Source organism: Malania oleifera, chromosome 5 (assembly GCF_029873635.1).
Source record: "Malania oleifera isolate guangnan ecotype guangnan chromosome 5, ASM2987363v1, whole genome shotgun sequence".
NCBI classification, from domain to species: domain Eukaryota; kingdom Viridiplantae; phylum Streptophyta; class Magnoliopsida; order Santalales; family Ximeniaceae; genus Malania; species Malania oleifera.
Window position 1 is genome coordinate 9,892,734 of NC_080421.1, and position 14,456 is coordinate 9,907,189.

The 14,456-nt window shown below is 36.3% G+C and overlaps 1 protein-coding gene across 1 annotated transcript in view; it reads left to right on the forward strand.

The window, feature by feature from the left end:
• Nucleotides 1-328: 328 nt before the first annotated feature.
• Nucleotides 329-14,456, forward strand: part of LOC131156210 (uncharacterized) — a 47,374-nt gene continuing 33,246 nt past the window's right edge. The window contains exon 1 of the mRNA XM_058109723.1: nucleotides 329-732. The gene's annotated coding sequence lies outside the window, so the exon portion shown is untranslated. The remainder of the gene's footprint in view (nucleotides 733-14,456) is intronic.

The window sequence follows — 14,456 nt, forward strand, 5'->3', positions numbered from 1 at the left end:
ATATTGTGAAATGTATATTGTAACAAATTAGTTTAATTGGAAAATTCAAAATTCTTTTGATTTCATCAAGTAATAATTTCACAACCATGTCTTCTTTAAGAATTAAAAATACAGCATATCTTTCGCAATTAAATAGTCCCTTGCTTTTTTCATTTTTACAAAATTCTTTATCAAAGAGAGTTATTTCGAATTTTTTTTTTCCCATTAATTCTCATTTTGCAAGCAGGAAACGACGTCGTACTAACTTTCTCCATAGCTTGCGCTCCAAGTCACGGAGTTATGATCATGCGCTCCCACTCCTGCAAAAGCAAAGAGACGCGTCGAAGCCGTATAAAGTTTTTTAACTGAGATTCATAAATCACAGATCTTCTCATGTTTGACCTTGACCAATATTCTTATATCATCCAATAATATATCGACACGTTTGCAAAGTACTGGCTCAAATCCTTCCCGCTTTCACGGGAAAACCATGTGCTTTTACTAGCACCATCTTCATCCTTTTCCTCTCCACTCCATCAAAACTCGAAGGCAAGGCGGACATTCCAGGAGCTTCGCGAACGGCTGTCTGTAAGTCTGGAAGGGGAACCCTTTCTCTCGCGATCCATTTTCCCAGCCCTCGAACTTCTCTCCCAACCTCCGGTGGCCAGACGTGTCAGCCTTCATCGACATTCGAAGGCTCGAATCCTCTTCTGCTGCCGTAGCCTCGAAGCCTCTTCTCTCGCTTTCCTCAACGTGAGTCCCTCCCTCCTCCTTCCCTCATTCTTCCCCAACTCCTTACTCGTTTTCTACTAGCTCGCATAACATGATTGAACTATTGAAGTGCCCAATCACAAAATTGATGTTTGGACAAATATTTTTATGTTTTTCTCGGAAGTCTTTGGCTATTTTTGATTGTTGATTAATGATGAATGCTTCTTGAGTTCTCTAATATAAGAGTTGTTAATGATTATGCAATTTATAATTGAGCTAATGCCTATTACCTCAATATTTTTCATTTAAAAGGAAAAAATATGCCTAAACATATATATCTTTTATATTCATTTAATAACGTGTCCCGCCCATGTCATATCTTTGTTTTTGCAAAATCGTTGTGTCCGTATCATGTATGCGATGGATACATTTGGAAACTCAATCCTAGTGATACAAGTGAGAGAATTCATCTAAAATAAGTGGTTGTGTTGATTTCTAATGCTGAATAAAGTGAAATTGAATTAATACTCCCCTGTACCACGTCTAGGTGATTTTGAATGTTGAATAAATTGAAATTGAATTAATGATCCTTTTTACCGCGTCTAGGAATCACATGGATCCTATCTCATGGTTGGGCTATTTGAATATTTATTTATGAAATTTCATCAAGAGTGTATGTTTTGTGGAGCATTGTAAACTAGCTCACTTATTTATTTATTTTTTATTGAATTGAAGCTGTTATGAGCTATAATATGTTGATTTATATTTACTATCTAGACCAGTGATCAAGCATGCTCAAGCTTTTGTAGGCTATATAAGTTGAGGCCTATTAGACCTAGATTGATTGAGATCAATAGTCTTTTTTCTTTTTAATTTTCCTTGCTAATTGCTTAAAAAATCTGCTTAGAAATTTCTTCAACATGGCTATTCATCGACCCTGACTTTATCCTTTTAGATAAACTCTATTGTTGGCCCAAAGACAACCCAGGAGGGGAGGGGGGGGGGGGGTTAATTGGGTTTCAAAAATTGAAAGTACTTGATTTCAAAATTTAAAGCAAATTACACAATGCAAGCAAATGCACAAATAAAAAACAATTTAAATAAAGGAGCATAGAGAAAAGAGATTGCACATGAGTTTATAGTAGTTCGGTAGCCCAACCTACTTTCACTCTCTATAGGTCAACCATCTTGAGGTTCTACTATATCTTTTGCTTTAACATTGACAAGGACATCTCTTACAATCTCCTTGTTTTCACATAGATAAGGTCATGAACTTTCAATAGAAAGTGAATACAAAAGATTTTCTTGACAAGGAATGGTTTACAAGATTAAGATCAAAAGAAAACTCTCAAAAGAATAAATGAAGAGATGGCACTTTGAGTTCTCTAAAATTTTTCTTAGGAGTGAGCAAGTTTGAGCATAAAGAGAGTTTTTGAGAGAGAGAGAGAGAGAGAGAGTTTTAGCACTTGATAAATTGGCTTGGAGTACTTGGCATACTCTCTCGAGGTAGTCGGCTGGGTTGCGGCAGGACCTCCTCTAAAACCCTCAAAAAATCCTTTTTCTTCTCATTTCTTCCTCTCTCCCACGCGGAACTCCGCTCCCCCCCTCTTCATCTTCCTTCAATCTATAGCTCTAAACTCTCATTTTAGCCCAGGTCCATCCATCCAAAAGCTTTCTCTTCCCTTCCTATTTGTTTTCACTGGTTATTTTCCTCATTTCGTGGCTTTACAAGTGGCACTGGATGGTGGTACAAAATGTTGGAAAGGAAGAAATGCTCCTTAGTTCACCATGCAGCCCCTTGCTTATGGTAAGCCGCTCACACTTCCTCAACTTGTTACTCTAAATATTCATTTTTTTGTTCTCTAATGTTGGTTGGGAAAATTTTATGTCTTTCTGAGAAAGTTAGCAAACCTTTTTTTGGGCAGCCATTATTGACTCATGGAATTGTTGGAGCAGCTGTTGTTGATTGTTGAACCCATGCAGCTGAAATTGTTGACATTCATGCAGCCCACCAGCTGTATGATCTTTTAACAACCACCATTGTTGATTTCACACTCACAACCTCCATTGTTGATTTCACACACACAACCACCTTTTTTGAAATGTAGCAGCCCATCAAATTTGAATTTTTGCGCAATCCAATTGCCTATATAAGGCCATACATGCTCAGCTATGAGAGCCATCCCAAAAACCAGAAAAATTGTGTGATATATATATATATATATATATATATATATATATATCCAATTTTGTCTATAACCTATGAGGATTATTGGGTGTATTTGGGTTTTGGGTTCGAGAGTGTGAGCTACCAAAATTTTGCATTCTACTATTTTATTTTTGTGTTCACTTCTGATCAGTCTTCACCTGTGGAGTAGGCACACTGCCGAACCACGTAAATCTCCTATGTCTTGTGTGTGCCATTTTATTTATTTATTTTTACCATTAATTTTCTCGTGATCAGATTTAACTCCAAATTCCGATCCTGCTAGAAATATTATTTATTCCTGAGCCAAATTCCGTAACAAACTGGTATCAGAGCTAGTTTAGTTTTTTGATATCTATTTGGAGTTTTTTGAATTTCCAAAATGTCTACCAAATATGAGATTGAGAAATTTGATGGCAAAATAAGCTTAAGTTTATGGCGTATTAAAAATTGCCTGACGAAAAAGGAGCCGACAGCAAGGCTCCAACTGCGACCATGTCAGCTGAAACATCGGCAACCTCGACTGCAACGATCGTTTCGATGAAAATAGTGTCGGTTGCGGAGCTAGCAAAAGTAGACGAGAAGGCTTGCAGTGCAATTATTCTCAATTTATCAGACAAGGTGTTATGCAAGGCTGTGGAGAAAGACAACGTGTTGAAAATGTGGCAAAAACTCGAGAGTCTATACATGACGAAGTCTTTCACCAACAGGTTGTACCTTAAATAAAGTCTTTACACACTGTGGATGAAAGAAGGTACGCCTATTAAAGAATACATTGATGAATTTAATTGGGTAATTATGGATCTAAGAAATATTGAGATAAAAATTGATGATGAAGATTAAGCCATTATTTTATTATGTTCATTGTCTCGTTCTTATGAGCATTTTGTTACTACTTTGCTCTATGGTAAAGACTCCATTAGTATAGAAGATGTTAAGGCATCTTCAAATTAACAAGAATTAAGAAAAAAAGTTTCTAACAATAATACCGAAGAATTTGGGGACGGTCTTATTACGAGGGGGGAGGATTTAAGATAAGGGATCTGAAAATAGAGGTCGATCTAAATCTAGATCGAAGAAAAATGTTGAATGCTTCTATTGTCACAAGAAGGGGCACACTAAGTGGAATTGTCCTAAACTTAAGACAAATAATAAATCAGATCAAAAGGACAATAAGAATGAAAATTCTTCTGTTGTTGCTAGAATTATAGAAAATAAATCTTTAGATGCTGAATATGTTCTTTCAGTTACCATTGTTGATTCTAGCTCAGAAAATGAGTGGATTCTTGAATCTGGTTGTTCCTATCATATGTGTCCCATTAAATACTGGTTTACTACATATCCGTCAATTAATGGTGGTACTGTCTTGATGGGTAATAATATGACATGTAAAATTGTTGGAATAAGTACAATTCAAATTAAGATGTTTGATGACATTGTAAGGACTTTGATAGATGTTCAGCATGTTCCAGAGTTGAGGAAGAATTTGATTTCCTTAGGTACTCTTGATTTGCAGCTCAATATGGAGTATTGAGAGTTTCGAAAGGTGTACTAATTGTGATGAAAGGAAATAGAAGAAATGACCTTTTTTTTTTTGCAGGGTTATATAGTTTATGACTTTGCTTTCGTTTCTTCATCAATTGACTCAGATTCAAACACTACTTGGTTGTGGCATATGCGTTTGGGTCATATTAGCTAGAGGGGCATGACCGAACTGAGTAAATGTGGTCCTACTTTGTGGACAAAAGACAGGTAAACTTGACTTTTGTGAAATGTGTTTTTGGTAAACATAAGAGAATTAAATTTGGTATTGCAGTGCACAGGACCAAAGAAATCGTGGATTATATCCATTTTGATCTTTGGGGTCCTTCACAAGTTCCCTCTCTTAGTGGGTCTTGGTATTTTTTGACTTTTATTGATGATTTTTCTCATAAAGTCTAGGTTTATACCTTGAAAAATAAAATGATGTGTTCGAGAAATTTAAGGAGTGAAAGGTTATGATTGAAAATCAGATCAGTAAAAAGATGAAATGTTTACGGACTGATAATGGTTTAGAATTTTGTTCAGGAGAATTTAATGAGTTTTGCAGGAATGAATGCATCATTCGACACCATACGGTCAAGGGTGCTCCACAACTAAATGGAGTTGCAGAACGCATGAACAAAATCTTTTGGAGAGAGCACGCTGTATGCTCTTTATTGCAGGTCTGCCAAAGAAATTTTGGGCTGAGGTAGTCAACACAGCTTGTTTTCTAGTGAATAGGTCTCCATCAACTGCTAGTGAATGTAAGACACCTGAGGAGTTATGGTCACGTAAGCATGCTGATTTTCTTGTTTAAGAAATTTCGGTTGTACAGCCTATGCTCATGTCAATGAAGGGAAATTAGAGCCTAGAGCCAAGAAATGCATCTTTCTTGGATACGGACAAGGGGTGAAAGGGTATAAGTTGTGGTATCCTGATCCTAAGTTACCCAATTTTCTAATCTGTAGGATGTCACTTTTGATGAATCTTTTATGCTTCACCAGAAAAAGGATTCTTCCGATACATGTTGAAGTGAAAGTGTGAGACATCAGGTGGAATTTCAGTTTGATGTTTCAAAGACGATGCTTGAAGCACCGACATATCAGCCTACTGAGGAGGAGGAGGTGCAACATGAAGAAGCACCCCCACTACAACAGAATAGTATTGCTGTTCGGAGACAGCGCAGGTAGATTAAGCCACCTGAGAGATATGTTTATGTAGATTTAGTTGTTTATGCTTTGTCTGTGGCAGAATTCATCGAAGAGGATGAGTTTTCCACGTACCGTGCTGCCATTGTAAGCAAAGAATCTGCTAAATGGACTGTTGCTATGACTGAAGAGATTGAGTCTCTTCATCGAAATCAGACATGGGAGCTAGTTAAACCGTTGAAGAGCCAAAAGGTTATTGGTTGCAAATGGGTTTTCAAAAGAAAATGAGGAATTCTTGGAGTTGAGGATGCTAGGTACAAGGCACGTTTGGTAGCAAAAGGCTATAGTCAAAGGGAATGAAGTTTTCTCGCCTGTGGTAAAACATACTTCAATTCGTATTTTACTTGCTTTAGTTGCCTTGTTTGATTTGGACCTGAACAACTTGATGTAAAAATTGCTTTTCTTCATGGTGACTTTGAAGAATAGATTTACATGCATCAACCTGAAGGTTTTGTTTTCCAGGGAAAAGAAGACCATGTTTGCGTGTTGAAAAAAATCATTATATGAGTTAAAGCAATCTCCAAGCTAGTGGTATAAGTAGTTTGTCTCGTTTATGATTGATCATGGTTATTGCAGAAGTAATTATGATAGTTGTTTGTATTTCAGAAAGCTCTCTGATGATTTGTTCATATATTAATTATTATATATTGATGATATGTTAATTGCTGCTAATAACATGTTAGAAATATCTAAGTTAAAACCTCAACTTAACTCTGAGTTTGAGATGAAAGACTTAGGAGCAGCTCATAAAATTTTGGGCATGGAAATTTACTGCGACTGTCAAGTTAGAAAACTTTGTTTATCTTAGAAAAATTATATTGAGAAAGTGCTTGAGCGATTTGGGATGGAAACTTCCAAGCCAGTTTGTACACCACTTGCTACGCATTTTTGCTTATCAGTGAAGTTGTCTCCACAGACCAATGAGGAGAAGGAGCATATGCCATGTGTTCCTTATGCTAGTGCTGTTGGTAGTCTTATGTATGCCATGGTATGTACTCATCCTGACATTTCACATGCAGTTAGTGTTGTTAGTAGGTACATGGAGAATCCAGGGAAAGAACATTGGCAGGCTGTGAAATGGATACTGCGGTATTTACGGGGTACTTCAAATGTTGGTCTAGTATTTGATCATAGCAGTGTTGACACTTCTCAAAGTGTCGTTGGATTTGTAGACTCTTGACTATGCAGGCGATTTGGACAAGAGGAAATCCTTGACTGGTTATATTTTCACTCTATCAGGATGTGCTGTTAGTTGGAAAACAGCTTTACAACCAATCGTTGTTCTTTCCACTACTGAGGCAGAATATATGACATTGACTGAAGCAGTGAAAGAAGCCATTTGGCTTAGAGGTTTGGTTTCTGATTTGGACTTACAAAAAAATTTGACTGTTGTTTACTGTGATAGCCAGAGTGTAATACATTTGACCAAAAATCAAATGTATCATGAGCGGATCAAACATATTGATGTCAGGTATCACTTTATTCGAGATATTATATTTAATGGTTTTATTAGTGTTGAAAAAATTGTTACAACTGATAATCCAGCAGATATGATGACAAAGCATGTTCTGACGAGTAAGTGCAAGCACTGCTCAATCTTGGTGGGTGTCTGCAAGATGTAATTCCCTATTGGAATTTTGGAGAAGATTGGATCAATAATTTTGTTTTTCCATTACGGGGGAGTTATGGTTTGCAGTTTTCTCCTCACATCTATTGGGAGGGGAGAATTGTTGGGCAACCATTATTAACTCTCATGGAATTGTTGGAGTAACTGTTGTTGATTGTTAGACCCATGCAGCTGAAATTGTTGACATTCATGCAGCCCACCAACTGCATGATTTTCTTACACTCACAACCTCCATTGTTGATTTCACCCACATAGCCATCTATTTTGAAATGCAGCAGCCCATCGAATTTGAATTGTACCTATTCGAATAGTTTTACACGTCATATTATTACCCATCAAGACAATACCACCATTAATTGATTGATATGTGTTAAACCAGTTTTTATTGTGACACATATGATGGAAATAACCTGAATCAAGAATCCACTCATTTTCTGAGCTAGAATCAACAATGGTAGCTGAAAGAACATATTTAGCATTTGAAGATTTATTTTCTACAATTCTGGCAATAACGGAATAATTTTCATTCTTATCCAATGGGCTGTTACATTTCAAAATAGGTGGCTGTGTGTGTGAAATTAACAATGGAGGTTGTGAATGTGAAATCAACAATGGCGGCTGTAAGAAAATCATGCAACTGGTGGGCTGCATGAATGTCAACAATTTTAGTTGCATGAGTTCAACAATCAACAATAGCTGCTCCAACAATTCCATGAGAGTTAATAATGGCTGCGCAACAATTTTCCCCCTCCAGCAAATATGGGGAGAAAACTACAAACCATAACTCCCCCATAAAGGAAAAACAAAATTACTGATCCAATCTTTTCCAAAATTTCAATAAGGAATTACGTCTTGTAGACACCCACCAAGATTGAGCAGTGATTGAACTTGCTCGTCGGAACAGGCTTTGTCATCATATTAGTTGGATTATCAGCTGTAGCAATTTTTTCAACACTAATAAAACCATTAGATATAATATCTCGAATAAAGTGATACCTGACATCAATATGTTTGGTCTGCTCATGATACATTTGATTTTTGGTCAAATGCACTCTGGCTATCACAGTAAACAACAGTCAAATTTTTTTGTAAGTCCAAATCAGAAACCAAACCTCTAAGCCAAATGGCTTCTTTCACTGCTTCAGTCAATGTCATATATTCTGCCTCAGTAGTGGAAAGAACAACGATTGGTTGTAAAGCTGTTTTCCAACTAACAGCACATCCTGATAGAGTGAAAATATAACCAGTCAAGGATCTCCTCTTGTCCAAATCGTCTGCATAGTCAAGAGTCTACAAATCCAACGACACTTTTAGAAGTGTCAACGCCAGTGTTTCGAAAGGCGTTTTTGAGTGTGTTTTTTGGACAAAAATGCCTCAAAGCGTATGTGTAAAGACGTAAATCCAAGAAAGCGTTTGCCTCGGCCAACAAAGCGTACGCCTCAGCAAAAAAATCACGCTTTTTTAGCCTCATAAGCCATGCGTACGCCTTTCTGTCTCCCGTGAAGCTTCTTCTCCTTTGCTCTATTGTCGAAGCTTGATGAAGCCTTCGCTCTCTCTATTCGAAGCCTGGACGAAGCCTTTGCTCTCTCTTGAAGCCTTTGATCTCTCTTTCGAAGACTCGACGAAGCTCGGCGAACCCTCTGCTCTCTCTTTCGAAGCTTGAACGAAGCTTGATGAAGCATTTGCTCTCTCTCGAAGCCTCTCACATTTGCTGTATCTCTCTTGAAGCCTCTGCTATCTCTCAGCATCTGCTCTCTCTCTCTCTCTCTCTCTCTCTCTCTCTCTGCATCTGCTCTCTCTTTCTCAGCATCTGCTCTCTGTCTTTCGAAGTCTCACATGTCTGAGTTCTTTATTCGTCTCTCAAGTTTTTGTTTCATATTTTAATTGTTTAAATTAAATATTGCTGCACCTGTTGAAATGTCTGAAGTTGATTCAAAGGGAAAAAAAAAGATTTTTTTTGGAAATAGTAAATATATAAAAGATTTTCTCCATTATTCTAACATTTTTCTCATTTTAATACTATATATATAATTTTTTGTTTATGAATTATTTTTAAAAATACAGTCCCAAAAGGCTTACGCTTCAATGCCTTGAGGCTTACGCTTCAATGCCTTGAGTCTTACGCCTCGCCTCACGGAGGGTAAAACGCCTCGCCTTACGCCTTCGCATTTTAAAACACTGGTTAACGTTGCTACGATCAAATACCAGACCAACATCTGAAGTACTCTGTAAATACCGCAGTATTCATTTCACAGCTTGCCAATGTTCTTTTCTTGGATTCTCCATGTATATGCTAACAACACTAACTGCATGTGAAATGTTAGGACGAGTACATACCATGACATACATAAGACTACCAACAACACTAGCATAAGGAACACGTGACATATGCTCCTCCTCATTGGTCTGTGGGGACAACTCCGCTGATAAGCGAAAATGCGTAGCAAGTGGTGTACAAATTGGCTTGGAAGTTTTCATCCCAAATCGCTCAAGCACTTTCTCAACATAATTTTTTTGTGATAAACAAAGTTTTCTAGTTTGACGGTCGCGGTAAATTTTTATGACCAAAATTTTACGAGTTGCTCCTAAGTCTTTCATCTAAAACTTAGAGTTAAGTTGAGATTTCAACTTAGAAATTTCTGACATGTTATTAGCAATAATTAACATTTCATCAACATATAATAATTAATATATGAATGAATCATCAGAGAGCTTTCTGAAATACACACATCTATCATAGTTACTTCTGCAATAACCATGATCAATCATAAACGAGTCAAACCGTTTATACCACTGTCTTGGAGATTGCTTTAACTCGTACACTGATTTTTTCAACAAGCAGACATGGTCTTCTCTTCTATGGACAACAAAACTTTCAGGTTGATGCATGTAAATCTGTTCTTCAAGGTCACCATGAAGAAAAACAGTTTTTACATTGAGCTGTTCAAGCTCTAGATCATATAAGGCAACTAAAGCAAGTAAAACACGAATTGAAGTATGTTTTACCACAGGCTAGAAAACTTTATTCCCTTTGACTGTAGCCTTTTGCTACCAAATGTGCCTTATACCTAGCATCCTCAACTCCAAGAATTCTTTCTTCTAATTTCCCTTCATGAACATGAGCATAGACTGGACAACCAAAAATTCTTAAACAAGAATAATCAGCAGGTTTAGCCGACCATAACTCTTTAGGTGTCTTACATACAATAGTAGTCGATGGAGACCTGTTCACTAGATAACAAGCTGTGTTGACTGCCTCAGCCTGAAATTTCTTTGGAAGACCAAAAGTAAAGAGCATACAACGTGCTCTCTCCAAAAGAGTTCTGTTCATGTGTTCTGTAACTCCATTTTGCTGTGGGGTACCCTTGACCATACAGTGTCGAACGATGCCTTCGTTCCTGCAAAACTCATTAAATTCTCCCGAACATAATTCTTAACCATTATCAGTCCGTAAACGTTTCATCTTTTTACCGGTCTGGTTTTCAATCATAACCTTCCACTTCTTAAATTTCTCGAACACGTCATTTTTATTTTTCAAGGTATAAACCCAAACTTTGTGAGAAAAATCATCAATAAAAGTCAGTGAATATCGAGAACCATTGAGAGAGGGAACTTGTGAAGGACCCCAAAGAGCAGAATGGATATAATCCATAGTTTCTTGGTCTTGTGCACTGTAGTACCAAATTTAATTCTCTTATGTTTACCAAAAACACAATTTTCACAAAAGTCAAGTTTACCTGTCTTTTGTCCACAAAGTAAACATATTTACTCAATTCGGTCATGCCCCTCTCGCTCATATGATCCAAACGCATATGCCACAACCGAGTAGCATCTGAATTTGAGTCAATTGATGAAGAAACTGAAGTAGAGCTATAAACTGTATTACCCTGCAAAAAATAAAGACCCTTTCTTCTATTTTTTTTTCATCACAATTAGTGCACCTTTCGGAACTCTCAATAGTCCACCTTGACCTGATAACTTATAGCGGATAACATCAAGAGTACCTAAAGAAATCAAATTCTTCCTCAACTCCAGAGCATGCCAAACATCTGTCAAAGTCTTTACAATATCGTCAAATATCTTAATTTGAATTGTACCTATTCCAACAGTTTTACTTGTCATATTATTACCCATCAAGACGGTACCACCATTAATTGATTGATATGTGGTAAACTTGTCTTTATTGGGACACATATGATAGGAACAACCCGAATCAATAATCCCCTCATTTTCTGAGTTAGAATCAACAATGGCAACTGAAAGAACATATTCAGCATTTAAGATTTATTTTCTACAATTCTAGCAACAATGGAATAATTTTCATTCTTACTATCATTTTGATCTGATTTATTATTTTTCTTTAATTTAGGATAATTCCACTTAGTGTGCCCCTTCTTGTGACAATAGAAGCATTCAACATTTTTCTTCGATCTGGATTTAGATCGGCCTCTATTTTTAGATCCCTTATTTGGACTCCTCCCACTCAAATAATAAGGCTGTCCCTAAATTTTTCAGTATTATTGCTAGAAGCTTTTTTTCTTAATTCTTACGAATTTAATGATGCTTTAACATCTTCCATACTAATGGAGTCTTTACCATAGAGTAAAGTGCTAACAAAATGCTTATAGGAATGAGGCAATGAACATAATAAAATAATGACTTGATCTTCATCATGAATTTTTATCTCAAGATTTCTTAGATCCATAATTACCCTGTTAAATTCATCAATGTGTTCTTTAATAAGCGTACCTTCTTTCATCCGTAGTGTGTAAAGATTTTGTTTAAGGTACAACCTGTTGGTGAGAGACTTTGTCATGTAGAGACTTGAGTTTTTGCCACATTTTCAACGCGTTGTCTTCCTCCACAATCTCGCATAAGACCTTGTCTGATAAATTGAGAATAATTGCACTGCGAGCCTTCTCGTTTACTTTTGCTAACTCCGCAACCGTCACTGTTTTCTTCGGAACGGTCGTTGCGGTCGAGGCTGCCGATGTTGCAGCCGATGTGGTCGCAGTTGGAGCCTTGTTGTCGGCTCCTTTTTCTTTAGGCAATTTTTCTTGTGGCCATAGTGCCTTTTGCAGTCCTTGTTGGACCAAAATTGCATGCATTTTAATACGCCATAAATTGAAGCTGACTTTGCTATCAAATTTCTTGATCTCATATTTGATAGACATTTTGGAAATTCAAAAAACTCCAAATAGATATCAAAAAACTAAAATAGCTCTGATACTAGTTTGTTATGAAATTTGGCCCAGAAATAAATAATATTTCGGGTAGGATCGGAATTTGGAGTTAAATATGATCACGAGAAAATTATTGGTAAAAATAAATAAATAAAATGGCACACACAAGACACTGGAGATTTACGTGGTTTGGTAGTGTGCCTACTCCATGGGTGAATACGGATCATAAGTATTCACTAAATAAAATAGTAGAATACAAAATATTGGAAGCTCACACTCTCTAACCCAAAACCCAAATACACCCAATAATCCTCACAAGATATAGACAAAATTGGATATATATAAATCACTCAATTTTTTTTATGTTTTTGGGATGGCTCTCATAGCTGAGCCTGCATGGCCTTATATAGGCAATTGGATGGTGCAAACATTCAAATCCGATGGGCTGGTGCATTTCAAAATAGGTGGCTGTGAGAAAATCATGCAGTTGGTGGGTTGCATGAATGTCAACAATTTTAGCTGTATGGGTTCAACAATCAACAACAGTTGCTCCAACAATCCCATGAGAGTCAATAATGGCTGCTCAACAGCTCAAATCCAGATCGAAGGAAAATTTTGAATGCTTCTATTGTCACAAGAAGGGGCACACTAAGTGGAATTGTCCTAAACTTAAGAAAAATAATAAATCAGATCAAAGGACAAGAAGAATGAAAATTCTTCTGTTGTTGCCGGAAAATAAATCTTTAGATGTTGAATTTGTTCTAAATCCATAACACCTTTGATCTTAGAATTTTACAAAAACTGGTTGAAGTCCTGATCGTCAATCCGTGGCCTCTAGGGTTCAAGACATGGTCTGAAATTTACACAAAATTGATGAAATTTTCGTCGAATTTCCCGGTTTTTGTCACCCTCAAAATCGAAATGGCATTCAATTTCTGTCTTGCATAATTTCCATTGAAATCTTAACAAATCATCGCAAACTTTTTCGAAATGTCAGAATCTTAGCGAAACTTGTCAAAATTTTAACTATACAATGAAATTTCCTTGAAAAACAAATAAGAGATTTAGGAGTGAAGTGAAATTTCTCTTTTAATTTATTTTTATTTTTATTTTTATCAAAACAAAATATTATTACAAATGCTTTTGAAATTATATGAAAAAATAAACTTATAGCAGCATTTTATTTAATCATTTATGTCTAAATTATCATTATTTGTATAATAAATAATAGTTAAATGATTTATGAATTTCATTTGTATTAGTTGAAAATGTTTATTGTACATTATCTTTCAAATATGTTTGATATACATACTATATTACAACATTTCCACCTCACACAATATCTATTTATTTAACTTGTAATATATTAGTCCCAAAACTTATTTTGTTATGTTTGTTTACCATTTCTAAAGTTTCACAAAGAATTCCATGCTTTACTATTGATTTTCGTTATTTTTTCAAATCGAAATCAAAATTGACATTGAAATCGAAATTTCCATACTTTTGGAGCTTCGAAATTTGATTCGAAATCGAAATTTAAGACCTTGGTTCAAGATACTTCCCTCTACCTTAACAAATTCATTATATTTAACTTCCTTAGTGTTGAAGACTTTGGCGTCTTATGTTACCACTCATCTCACAGAGGATTCATTGATCCTATCACCCCTCGACATGTTGTCTATTCTTGTTTTGCCTATAGATTTGTTGATTTAAGACCTCAAGAGCGTGTCACCGCTAAAATCATCGCTCACAACGTCATTCCTAGAGTGGAATATTTTGACACCATGATTGGATTCTGAAATCCTCTGTGCTCTTGTCGGCGATATCCGACTTCACTTAGGGCATATTATTCTCAGTTATATGATTGAGTGCTTCCAACCTTCCTTGGGTATCATCTGTTGCTTGCCTTACGGCTGCCTTACGGCAGCCTTACGGCATGCTCTTGTTAAAAGAATGGAATTTGCTGTAATATTCTTAGTGTATTTCATTTATGAATACTGTGTCTATATATAGACTTTACG